This window comes from Rhincodon typus, chromosome 7, assembly GCF_021869965.1.
Source record: "Rhincodon typus isolate 14 chromosome 7, sRhiTyp1.1, whole genome shotgun sequence".
Classification (NCBI taxonomy): domain Eukaryota; kingdom Metazoa; phylum Chordata; class Chondrichthyes; order Orectolobiformes; family Rhincodontidae; genus Rhincodon; species Rhincodon typus.
The window spans coordinates 31,198,882-31,211,586 of NC_063338.1; positions in this window are offsets into that span (position 1 = coordinate 31,198,882).

The window sequence follows — 12,705 nt, forward strand, 5'->3', positions numbered from 1 at the left end:
CTAGTTATTTGCTAAGCCTTGATATTGCCATACATTAAATTACATTTCCGGCACTTATGATTCATATTATTTCTTGTGTTTTACTACCATTATTATATATTGACCTATACTGCCAAAGTGTGTAAGCAAAAATCAAATAAAACTGGAGGCCCAAGGAGACAAAGCTTTCTATAACCTGCAAGCATATAACAGTTAAAATAAGAAGTTATGGAGACGTTTGGTGGGCAAAGGATGATCAAAATTATATTTGTAGAATAAAGTCAGTTGCAAAAATGTCATGGTTTGAGGTCCTTAGTTTTCATAAAGAGTTCTTTACACGTTATCATTCTAAGACTTTATAAAGCGCAATCTCCTGGATAATAGACAAACAATTGCATTCACTTTCCTCATAAATCTTTCCAATTGACTTTAAAGGCATTCAGAACTGCCTTCCTACAGAGAAAGAACATATGCAGAATGTGTCACAAAGACAGCAAGCAGGGCGTCCTTTTAACATAATAGAACTACTTTATATATATGTTTAGAAACACTACTTAGGGGATACAACTAAACCTTTCAATCATGGCTATATTAAAATTGTGCTATCCAGTATCAGTTACAAAACTGCATCTGAGATTCTTTTGTGCACTATTTTTATTCAGGTGTTGACCCAGTGGGGTCATTGCTAAGTCAGACTTAACTAAGTGACAGTGGTCTCTATTTTCAGTCAAAAAAACATAGTTCAAGACTAACTTCTGAAGAAAAAATAATGGCAAGGCTAATGGTTTTTTTGTTCAACAACAACTTGTTGATATCTGCCAAAGCGATTTATATTCTTAGAATTAACACATCAGCTACTTTCTTATCCAATGCTGCTAAAACCTGCCAACACCTACTCAAACCTCCCACACCTAAAGAATGATGCCCCACACTTATTATACCTAATTCAGTGCCTGAATTCAAAGATTTTGGGCTCAGAGGCTTAAACAAAATTCTGCACTGACACTGCAGCAGTGAGAGAGTGTTATGCTGATTGAAATATTCCTGATGAGATGTGAAACTGAGATCAGAAATACACTCTCAGGTTGATGCAAAAGATTCCATTGCACTACTTTAAAGAAAAGCAGGTTAGTTTTCCCTGATATCCTGAGTAATGTGTAACCTTCAACTAACATTCCTAAAATATATTATCTAATTTTCTAAACATACTGCTATTTGTGGGATCTTGCTGAGCACAAATCAGTTGTCAGGTTTCCTACCTTAAAAATTTTAAATATAGTTAGCTATGGAACATTCTCTAGTCATGAAGGGTGCTACATTAATCATAAAACTATGGCATAATTGAATCATACATCACAGAAGGTAATTCAACCCTTAAAGCCTTACCAGCTCCTTTGTAGAACTTGCAAATTTGTCCTACTTTTGTCAATTTCCATTAACACCTGAAAATCTCTTTTTGAGTTTATATCAAATTCCTTCTAAAGGTTACTGTTAATTTTACCTACTACCCTTCCTGATCATAACTTGCAGCATAAATACTTGGTTCTGTGCCAGTAAATTCTCAGATATTTTTAAGGAGCCTCTAGACTAGTGAGGTTTGAACTCAGGCCTCCTGAGTCAGAGGTAACGACAATACCATTGCACCACAAGAGCCCCACTTTTGTCCTGTATGTGTGCCTCCACAAACCTCATAGGTTTATATCAATTAACCTCATTATTTTCTAATAACCCTATTAATGTCAATTGTTGTAACTCCCTGATGTTGAGGCTTCCTGAGCCGAGGAAGGCAGATTTGGCTGTAATTGTAAAACAATGTATGATTCATGTTATTTAAACAAATTGTTTATCAGCATATTTGTACTTTGCTCTTCCATTTTTTTTTAATTATATGGATTGACAATGTTTTTGATCAGTGGCAAAGGAATTAAACCACTTCAATGCATTAAGTGTTAAGCATCAAAAGGTTTGCATCAAAATCCAATTGTTCAGACAACTTCATGGAGCATTTTGTTAGCCTTTTTGTTTGAAACATTCACAATTAAGAAGCTCACCATTATAGGACATTTTGATTCAGTATGTAGGAGTGTGAAACACCCACAGAGATGGGCAAGTTGTCATTACCCTATTGAATAAATTTCATACATGGGTTATTATAAACCTATGAAAAATACGCTGCTGTGCCCAACCTCAGCATGTAGCTGCATTTTACTGCTTGTTAGAGATCACATTCTTTTCAAATCAGGCACAGAAAGAGCATCATTGCAAGCACTTTGTTTGTCTCTATACATAGTGCATATACTAATTGTCAAGAATTGCAAAGTATTGTCAAGAATTGTCAGATCACTGGACAAATTGCCTAAAACAGTGAAACGATATGAATCTAAATAATTTAACTATGAGGGTGGTCCTTACATCTATAATTTGCACATTCTGATTAGTGGAGAGGCACTTTTAGTTATTCAAAACAACACGAGAGTAGTTTCATAATTATACTTCAAAATTTTTGTTGAATCAGACCACAATAGCCTTAAATTAAATACTGAATAATAGTATTGTGAATACGAACTGGAGAATAATAACACAAGCCAAGGAAAAAACTATTGTCTTGTGTTTACCCAGCTTTATTTTGATAACAAGTCAAACAACTGATTTACAGCATGAAAGAGAATGTAAATGTATAGAACTTAGGCTGTGAAGTGGCAAATTTATAACGTGAGGCAGAGATATTCAGATATTTATTTGGATCAATCTCTTTAGAAGGGTAGAATTCTAATAAACACAGCTGAAGTACTAATGAAAGCAATTTTATACAGTTACCGCTAAACTAAAAATGGGGGGTGGGAATCAGCGGAAAGGCACAATAAGCTATTCATTTGTATAGCACTTTACATTACAAATGTTTATGAAAATACCCACTTAAAATTAGTTATTCATCCATATTTTTTAGATTTTGATGGATTCACTATGTATTTGTGGTTCTAACTTCAGATTTCCAACAAATGCACTTTACTGCTAATTTATTTTGAGCCAGTCCTCGATGATCCCAACAGTTTGGAATGATCCTGGATTTAATTCCCAGTTTCTACAGCAGGACAGCCTCCAAAATGGCTTTTTGAGCTATTAGATGAAGTAAGGGGGCAATCTTTCATGCATTTCCACTTTTTAGTGCTATACAGAAAACTGCACTTGGACACCAGGTAAAAATTGTATCATGTTCAGTTGCAAAGCCCTCAACAGCTATATAACCAGTGGGATGCAATGTCAATGTTCATAAATAAATTAAAAGGAAAGACTTGCATTTATCTTGCACCTCTCATTCCCTCAGAATGGCCTAAAGTGATTTATAGTCATTACTTTTGAATTGTCACCACTAATAGAATGTACAAAATCCAGAACCCAAGTTCCATGGAGCAAGCTAACGTAAATGTAAAAATAAAAACCAAAAGAACTGCAGATGCTGTAAACTAGGAGCAGAACCAATAGCTGCTGAAAAAGCTGAGTGGGTCTAGCAGCATCCGTGGCCAAAAATCAGAGTTAACATCTCGGGTCCAGTGACGCTTCCTCAGAACAGGAAGGCTCACCGTACCTGAAACTTTAAGTCTGATTTTTCTTCACAGATGCTGGCAGACCTATTGAGCTTTACCAACAATTTCTGGTTTTGTATAAAGGTAAAAATGACCAATTAATCTGTTCTTGAGTGATGTTGACTGAGAGAAAAATCTTAAAATAGTCTTTGAAGTAGTCCCATGCATTTGTTTATACCCATCTGAGAAAGAAGTTAGAACTAAGGTAGCATTCGCTCAACACTGCAGCAGAATATGACTTAGATTTAGCGGCTTAAATCGCGAAAGTAGGATGTGAACCCACAACTTCTAAACTAGAAATAAAAGTGCTACCGAATGAGCTGCAACAGCATGTCCGCCAACAACATACCAGACAGCAATTAAGCAGGAAACTCTGCACTAGTGAGAGAAAAAAAAATGAATATTTTTGAAATGAATAGAACTTTAGCTGGTTTTGGTTTTTCTGCATAGACTAGAGCTTAGAAGTAATTCCTAATTTGGCTGAATGAAGCAACTATTCTAAATCTCAAATGGGAACATTAAATGATTGCAGAAATGAAACACAATAAACTTCAAATGCAAAAGCATTCAAAACCTGGAAGTGAAAATTGTTTGGTGAAGAGACCCTGCTGAGTTTGACATTCGAGAATGTTCAGTCTCAGAACACTCTCCACCATTTAGAAGTAAATCATGATTTTTTTCAAAGTTAGAATTGGTAGACTGATCTCTTAGGGCTACGAAGGACAAATAATGAATTCTGTGGCCACTTAAGCTTTTGTCACTCCTTCATATATGCAGATTTCATGCTGAGCAGGGCTGTAGTACATACTCCTGTTAATACCTTTCATTAATCCAATGTGTACTATCTTTACAGCTATTTGTTCAAGCAGGTTATTACTTGGTGCATGTTTAATACTGGCTGGGCAAATAGGCATATAGTTAACCTGGGTATTCTAGATCAACATTTCATCTCTATATGTGATATGCAATGGTATGTAAATAGTCTATTATACTGATTCAAGTTCATTATACTGATAATGCTGAATAATAAAAACACTTGCATTAAATAGTTGTCTTCACTGCACAAATAGTAAAACTACATGAACTATGTGTAAATTAGCAATACAGAAGAAACATTGTTATTGAAGTCTAACTTCACAGAATTTTAACTAGTTTTAATCTATATAGATTAATTAAGTCTAGTGTTTGATAATATTGCAATGTATATTTTATCGTATTCTGTTAGCATCTCTTACTTTAATCAATTTATAAGGATAACACATATTAGGATAAATATGCCCATATCTTAGTGATGCAAAGCAGGATCTCTGCATGAGAGTGATGAGGCCATTGATATTGGGCCCTGATCCTCTATAGATTATACTGGAAAGGTGGAAAGACCCAAATGAAGAAGTGTCAATGAAGAGCTATCTACAACTGGAATCACAGCTGACCTGGATCAAGGTAAATTAGAGCCTAGTGGTAATTTAAGGCATTTGTCAGCATTTTTATATCTGGTTATGGAAAGAGTACTGAAGTTTCTCCCAGCTCCACAGACAGTAAGATGATCTCAAAAACTTACTTCTCCTGTCCTTATTGTCCAAGCTCCAAAACCTTTTTCAATGTAATGGAGCACTTTGTTTCTTTTCATTTAGTATAATGCATTTGGTGTTCACAGCATGATCTCCTCTACACTGAGGAGTCAAAAATGACAGATTGGGTGACCATTTTGCAGAACACATCCACTCAGTCCACAGATATGTTCCTGTCATTCTGACCCCCTGCCAGTTGAACTCGAGCTCTTAGCCTGCTCCCATGCTCATATTTCTGTCATTGTCCTGCTGTAATATTCTGGTGAGGCACAACACAAGTTGAGGAACAGCAGTTCATCTTCCATTTAGACACTTTACCAACTTTGGGACTCAACATTAAGTTAAGTAACTCAGAGTTTTGTTCCTTTTTGCCAAGGACAAGAATACTTCTCGTTTTTGCTTTCAGGCTAAGCTGTCCATTTTTCAACTAGTAACATCGATTGTAGACAAATGCATTGTTTGTTGACTACAGTTGTTATTGTTCTCCTTGTTTTTAGATACATGGCTTTGTTATTTTATCTTCCCATTCTTTAACCTATGTAAGACCTTTCCTGTTGTTCTACTTAACCTTCCCACTTTCAGCAATATCAAATGTATCATGTTGCAAAGCCTTTCACTTCCAAAGAAGAGTCATATTTGACTAAGACATTAACTCTATTTCACTCTACAAAGATTCTGCTAGATCTGATGCATTTTTCCAACAATTTCTATTTCTATTTCAGATTTGTAGGGTAGTTTGCTTTTATCTTGAAAAAAAAACATTGTAGGCAGTCCCAAGGTTTCAAAAACCAGACTATTACATATCTTAAAATCTGAAATAAAAACAGAAAATGCTGATAAAACCTAGCAAGTTAGGCAGTACCTTTGTGGTTAGAGAAAAAGAGTGATCATTTCTGTGACTTCAGAACTGGGGAAAATTAGAAACGTAATGTGTGGCTGAGACAAGGGCAAAAGGAAGGTCTGTGATAGTGTGAAAGACAGGCAAGTCTGAATGACAGAAAAATCAGTCCTCCAAGGTATTGGCAATGCTGAAGGGGAAAGAAAATAAACAAAAAAGCAAAAGATGTGCCTAGAGCAAAGAACAGGAAACAAAATTGGGGCAGTCTTTATGGTCAGAAGTTATTGAACTCAATGTTGGGTTCAGAAGGCTTTAAGTTGCCTAATTGAAAGTTCAGATGCTTTTCCTAGGGTCTATATTGAGCATCACTGGAACAGAGCAGTAAGCCATAAATATCAGTATGATAGTAAGTTGAAAGATTAAAATGACAGACCACCACTCCTCCCTCAGAAGCTGCATGTCATGCTTGCAGGAAGAATGGGATTGTTCCACGAAGTGATCACTCAATCGGTGTTTGGTTTCCCTTGTTGTATAAGGCAATGGTTCTGAAAGAGTTAGAGCTGTAGGTGCAGCAGCACCATTCAATTTGATGATATCACACAGTTTTTGATGGAGGTAATTGACATCTTCACTAGCCTTTGCAAAGAGCAGATGTATTCTGTATAGTTCACTGGAGCTCATAGTAATTATGCCTGATTAATATTGTAAACTGAAATTATCACACAATAAACTTGCTAAGACAATTATTCCTTCTGTTTAACTCATTAGTGACCTATCTTCCACTATAGAAAAGTAGACAGGCCTTAGACAAAGGATAGACAAAGGAGGAGAGGTGGTAGGAATGGCACAGTGGCTCACAGCACCAGAGATCCAGATTTGATTCCACCCTTCGGTGACTGTCTGTGTGGAGTCGGCACATTCTCCCTGTATCTGTGTAGGTTTCCTCTAAGTACTGTGATTTCCTTCCACAGGCCAAAGATGTGCGGGTTAGATGAATTGGCCATGGTAAATTGCCTGTAATATCCAGGGATGTGTAGGTTAGGTGGAATAACCATAGATAGGGTAGGGAGTTGGGTCTGAGTGAAATGCTGTTCGGGGGGGTGGGTGCAGTCGGTGTGAACTCAATGGGCCAAATGACCTACATCCACACTCTAGAAATTCTAAGCTACCCATGAAGTATGAACAGCAAATACCGCAACTCTAGCATACAGGAGGCCATACTGTGAGCAGCGAATACTTTCAGCCTGACTGAATGAAGAACACGTAAATTGTTGCTTCATCTGGAAAGAGTGTTAGGAACCTTGGGCAATGAGGAGTGAGGAAGTAAATGGGAATGCATTACATCTCCTGTATTTGCATGAAACAATGCTGCGCTGGGGGCACAGAGTGCTTAGGGATCCCAAGTTTTAATTTTTTCTGAGTACAACTGGCACCAATCTCTCATAGGGCCTTCATACTTGTATTAGGGCCCTTTTATACATGAAAATTACAAAACACATTATTCAGGCTTTTTTCTCCCTTTCCCAATGGGCAGGTAGCACTCAAAGTGTGTATGCTTATTGCATCCCTACTGAAGGCCTGTTAATACCCGAGAAATGGTCACCTCATTGTCAAATTATAAGCTATTATCTAGAAGGAACATGTGTGTTATTTTTTGAAGTTCAGACTACACCAAGAATATTAAATATGTTGACTTAAGGCTGTGTTTTTGTTGTGACTAAAAATTTGAAATAGAAATTATTGGAAAATTTTTTATCATTTATCCATAGGCACTGATTAGTTAGCACGTTAATTAGCAATAATGTAGGTATCCGGACTGACACATAAATTCTAGGACAGAATCTCTTTGATGTAACTAAGATAGAATTATTGAACTGAAGTTAGTGACATGCTTCCAAAACAGCAATGATTGAGCAACTAAGATGGAAAAAAAATGAAGAATAAACAGTCAAGTCAAAATCCCTTTTTTACGAATTCCCCAAATAGGTGTTGTGTAAAATCAATGGGCTAGTTGGGTCCTGTATTCAATTGCAAGATGCTGCTTCATACCAGAAAAAGCAGGTGGTCAACAGTTGAAATTTAGGGAAGCATCTCAACTATCCTTTGGATGCCCTCCAGGCCATCTTATTCCATTCTTTAACAACTTGTATCTAAGTAAATGGCCTCATATTATACAGGTTGATTAAATACACAAAATGAAATTTTTTCAAGACTTTGCAGGGTAGGTGCCAAGTAGATGGTCTCCATATCTGGAAAGTCTGGAACTCTCAGCTATAGTATTAAGACAAGGATTCAGGCATTTAAGAATGAATTGAGGAGGATGTTTTTTTAAATCTAGGGCTGTGAATCTTTAGAATCCTCTACCTAGAGGGTAATGAATGCTCAAATAATGAGCAGATTCAAGACTGACAGCAAAAGACAGCAATAGCATAAAAAAATGAAGGAAAATGGGAATTGAGTACTAAAATGGAACCAATATAAAAGATCAACCATGATCTTATTATATGGCAGAGCAGGCTTAGGGAATTGTTTGAAAAATCTATGCCACTGCTCATCATGTTGTTTGAATTCCATACCATTGACCACATAGTCCGTTAACATTTAAGGTAGATTTGCTGCCTTCATACTCTTTCAAGGAGATACATATTTACCTGTGTGGTCAAGTATAATAATGGAAAACCATTTGGTATGTGGAAGAGGCTTTTCCCTTGAACAAGATGTAGTACACTAATGTACATTAATGTACCAGATGTTCTTACAGAGACAGTTGTTTCTTGACTTTACCTAGTTTGACCCATTATACATTCAAAGAGGATTGAGGTCAAGGCACACATTCATGTTCAAGAGACCCTAGAGAAATCTGCAGCATACCATTCAATAAGCAAAAGAAGAAAAAGTTAGAATACGCCAAATCTTCAACATGCTTACTCTTTGAACCCCTTGCATGGGGTGTAGAGAGTAGTTCCAACACTGCACAAGATGGGTGTTTCTGTGGCGTCACCATTACCAGATATACATCCCTAACATTTAGATGTCCAAATCTAAAGGATATAGGAGAGGGCTGTGGTGTACACAGAGTGGTGAATGGGCATTCCACTTCACTGCACTCACAGAAATGAAATTCCTATGTAATTCAGTTCAATTCCTGCAGAACTGTAATTAGCTATCCTGGGATGGCAATGAAAGGATAGGAGGATTCTCAGATTTATCGAAAACATTATCAATTCAAGAACCAAATCAGCCTTGACCACATAGTCCGTTAACATTTCAGTGCAGTACTGAAGGAATACTGAATTATGAGGTCCTGTCTTTCAGATGACACATTAAAGCAAGGTTTTATCCACTGTTATGAAAGAGCCTATAGAACCTTTGAAGGAAAGGGTGACGTTCAACCCTAAGTCAACATGATCAGATTCCCTATTCATTTATTTCATTTACCCACTGTGGGACCTGTTTACGCAGACTGGCTGCACATATGCTGGCAGTGACTCAAATAACTAGCTTATTGTCTGTGAAGTGCTTTGGGATGTCTTTCAGACACGAAAGACCTTGTATAGATGTAAGTCATTTTTTCCCTTTACAGTTGGGTTTATCATCCTTGAGCTCAGGAAAAAAAAAATCAACCAACACTTCCACTTTCAAATATTGTCCAAAAATGTGTCCTGGTTACTCTCAGATGGGGTTGCACCAGACTATCGTGATACTCTTAGTCTTTTGAGTCTGTTGACATGCACTGCCCAAGCCTTACACTTAGAACATGTAAAGAGTTATATCCTTTCATTCTCAGGAAGGGAGTGGAGAAATTTTAGGGAAGAAAATTACAACAAAGTATCATAATTATTTCCAAATATGAGCACAGGATGACCATGGCTGATTTTAAATCTCTAATTGAAAGCATGCGCCAGTATGTCAGACTAGAAAGTAGAACATATTGAGAACACGACACTTAAACAGCTGAAAATTCAATTATTCAGGCAATTATGTTTGAAGTTCACAATTGAATTTTTAGGTAGTTCTAAGCCTCATCACCCGTTTCTTTGCATTCCAAAATTAAAAGTCAATGCACATCTCTTTGTTTAAATTTGCTGTCCTTAATATAAAGGCACATTCATATTAAAAGTGTGGTGTGATTGATTCTTTAAGTAGATTATTCTTCACTGTGGCTATATTTCCCCCCAAAGCCCAAAGCAACATTGAGGTTTACTTTATCACAATGAATTAGCAGCCCCAGCAAATTAGTTGTAAGTATCTAAGTGCAGGGAGCATGCAGTCTGTAATTCTTATGGTAGCGCAAAACTTTAGAAGCTCCAGTGGTACACACTCAATCTTACCAGGGATATAACCCTTGGCTTTTTGTAAATGGCCAAATGCCAGTGAGTTGGTGTCTTTATCCAGAATGCATTGCAACAAACTAGCCCACTTCATTTGATTTTTGTTATTTTCGCTGCTGTAGGTCTGTTGTACCAAAGGTGAAGAAAGACCTTCGGATAGCAAACTTTGTTGTTTAAATGTTAGAAATCTCAAGAATAATATTTATTCACTTTTTCCTCTTTCAAGAAAAGAGGCCAGCAAAAAAAAAATTATTTCTATAAAAACATTTGTTCATGGGCTGTGGGTGCCTTTAGCTAGGCCAGCATTTATTGCCCGTTCCTAATTTCCTTGAGAAGATGATGATGAACTTGAGAGATTCCGTGATGGTAAAGCCATTGAATGGCAAGAGGAGATAGTTAGCATCTCTTTTGTCAGAGATGGCCATTGTCTGGCACTTGTGTGGTGCAAATGTTATTTGCCACTTATTAGTCTAATCTAGAATGTTGTCCAGGTCTTGTTTTGAAATGGCACAGACTCTTTCAGTATCAAAGAAGTCAAGACTGGTACTGAACACTATGCAATCATCAGCAAACATCCACGCTTCTGACCTCTTGATGGAGGAAAGTCATTGATGAAGCAGCTGAAGATGGTTGGGGCTGGGTCACATTGACTCCCATTTTTACTGAGCTCCTTGATCCCAAATGCTGTCTTGCAGTCAAGGATAATTATTCTCACCTCACTCTTGTGTCCAGCTCTTTTGACCATGTTTGGGCCAAGGCCGTATTGAGTTTAGGAGCAGACTAACCCTGGGAGGAACATGAACTGAGCAGGTGTGCTGAGATTAGTGCTGAGAAGGGATAAGCTTTGAAGATAGGCTCATAGCATTATAGATTCATAGAATAGTTAAAGCACAGACAAAGAACCTTCAGTCATCATGTCCATGCCAACTTTCTGCAACAGCGACTCATCTTGCCTCAGTTCCCCATAGCCTTGCAATTAGTCCTCTTCAGATAATTATTCAATACCCTTTTGAAAGTCATGACTGAATCTACCTCCATTGGCCTCTCAGACACTGCTTCCACATTCTGACCACTCACTGCATAAAACAGCTTTTTCTTTCCCCTTGTCATCTTTGGTTTTTTTGGCACCATAAGGGGACACTTCTTTAAAGAGAGCATTAAAGAGAAGCTTAATATGCTGAATGATTGTTATCATAACCCCATAGTGTGCACATGGAAATTTTCCAACTGATTTAGTCTGTTCCATCTCACAGGGTGCAACTGCATTGTATTTCACTCTAAATGCATTTAATTCGCATCAGTGGGATGCAAATAGAATGCCAACCAGCCATGTCAATGCGTAGAAGGCCTATCTTGTATTGCTTATACTACCTCTCCTATAAATAAACCAATATAATTTGTTTGGGACGTGTAAGCATGAAAGCTTGCCATCCGAATCATTCCTTTCTTAGCAACAAAGCGAAACCATAAACAAGTAATTAACTAAATTAGAAACCAAGAGGATTTGGAAAATGCAAGCTCTCTGTATTCCATCATGTCAAAGTTGATTTAATGCAATCTGATGGTTTATGATTAATTGTTTATCAACATTCAATTGTAGTAAACACACATGCTTTTACTAAAGGCCAAAATAGGTACAGAAACTGTTACAGATGGAAAACAATCATTTGTGGGAAGATCAATTTCAATTGTGCCCCAACTTTCTTTTCTCCCTATTCAAGTCCCCCACAATCCTATCCCCCACCACCAGAAAGAATTAATTGACTGTGAGCCACTCTAAAATTTCCTGAGGATGTGAATTTCTTTAGATGAATTCTATATTTATTTCAGAAATGGGGAAGAGAAAATTAAGGTGACATTAGGGAATAACACATTTTAGCAGGACAAACATAGAAGAAATGAAGTTGGATCAAAAGTATCAGATATTGTGAAGTAATGTGAGCTTCTAATCCAGCAAATTAAATAGGCCATTAAGTTTTGCAGTATCTGTTCTGTTTCCTTGGAATCAGCCATAGATTATTATTCAAATTTGTTGTGATTGCACCACGAGTATTAATCCTTAAATGTGGATATCAACTTGAAAGAATTGCCAAATGGCCAAAGCGCAAGAATAGCCAATCACTTCATAAATTTTGGCTCCACATGGATTATTGCTTCATATTCTTCTTGATCTGTCTCCTTGGAATTTTGGACGTGGAAAGTTGATGATTTGGCAATCTATTTGCTCAACACTTCTTGCCTCACAGCATGTTTCACATTTTTGCTATTTGGTGCAAGATAATCTGAGGCCAAGTTTTGTAAATTTTTGTCCAAGTTTTGTCCAGGCATGTAAAACTTGGAATACTTACGGTCTATAGAACCAAAACAGCTATAAATCACACATTAAATACATAAACTTGTGC